We start from the raw sequence: 1,200 nt of genomic DNA, 5'->3' as shown, positions 1-1,200 counted from the left end.
GAACAATAAGAGGAGATGGCAGCCGAAAATAATAATAATGCAAGAAGAATGCTTGGTGACTTTACTGCACCTAATTCCAATTTACATGGAAGAAGCATCTCCATTCCTGCCATTGGAGAAAACAATTTTGAGCTGAAACCTCAATTACTTTCTCTGATGCAGCAGAACTGCAAGTTTCATGGACTTCCATCTGAAGATCCTTTTCAGTTCTTAACTGAATTCTTGCAGATATGTGATACTGTTAAGACTAATGGAGTAGATCCTGAAGTCTACAGGCTCATGCTTTTCCCTTTTGCTGTAAGAGACAGAGCTAGAGTATGGTTGGACTCTCAACCCAAAGATAGCCTGAACTCTTGGGATAAGCTGGTCAAGGTTTTCTTAGCCAAGTTCTTTCCTCCTCAAAAGCTGAGTAAGCTTAGAGTGGATGTTCAGAACTTCAGACAGAAAGAAGGTGAATTCCTCTATGAAGCTTGGGAGAGATACAAAGAACTAACCAAAAAGTGTCCTTCTGACATGCTTTCAGAATGGACCATCCTGGACATATTCTATGATGGTCTGTCTGAATTAGCTAAAATGTCATTAGATACCTCTGCAGGTGGATCCATTCACTTAAAGAAAACGCCTGCAGAAGCTCAAGAACTCATTGACATGGTTGCTAATAACCAGTTCATGTACACTTCTGAGAGGAATCATGTGAGTAATGGGACGCCTATGAAGAAGGGAGTTCTTGAAATTGATACTCTGAATGCCATATTGGCTCAGAATAAAATATTGACTCAGCAAGTCAATATGATTTCTCAAAGTCTGAATGGAATGCAAGCTGCATCCAACAGTACTCAAGAGGCGCCTTCTGAAGAATAGGCCTATGATCCTGAGAACCCTGCAATAGCAGAGGTGAATTACATGGGTGAACCTTATGGAAACACCTATAACCCCTCATGGAGAAATCACCCAAATCTCTCATGGAAGGATCAACAAAAGCCTCAACAAGGCTTTAATAATGGTGGAAGAAATAGGTTTAACAATAGTAAACCTTTTCCATCATCCACTCAGCAACAGACAGAGAACTCTGAACAAAATACCTCTAATTTAGCAAACTTAGTCTCTGATCTATCTAAGGCCACTGTAAGTTTCATGAATGAAACAAGGTCTTCCATTAGAAATTTGGAGGCACAAGTGGGCCAGCTGAGTAAAAGGATC

The 1,200-nt window shown here is 40.3% G+C and overlaps 1 non-coding gene across 1 annotated transcript; it reads right to left on the bottom strand.

Annotated features, from left to right (window-relative positions):
• Positions 1-411: 411 nt before the first annotated feature.
• Positions 412-519, bottom strand: LOC148545789 (small nucleolar RNA R71). Its single transcript, XR_015901955.1, has one exon. It is a non-coding gene; the product is annotated as a small nucleolar RNA R71 (small nucleolar RNA).
• Between the last annotated feature and the right edge of the window lie 681 nt (positions 520-1,200).

The sequence above is a fragment of the Arachis ipaensis genome, chromosome B9 (assembly GCF_059453495.1).
Source record: "Arachis ipaensis isolate K30076 ecotype BB chromosome B9, ASM5945349v1, whole genome shotgun sequence".
Taxonomy (NCBI): Eukaryota; Viridiplantae; Streptophyta; class Magnoliopsida; order Fabales; family Fabaceae; genus Arachis; species Arachis ipaensis.
The sequence above is the reverse complement of the archived record's forward strand: the minus strand, read 5'-3'. Positions and strand labels throughout refer to the sequence as shown.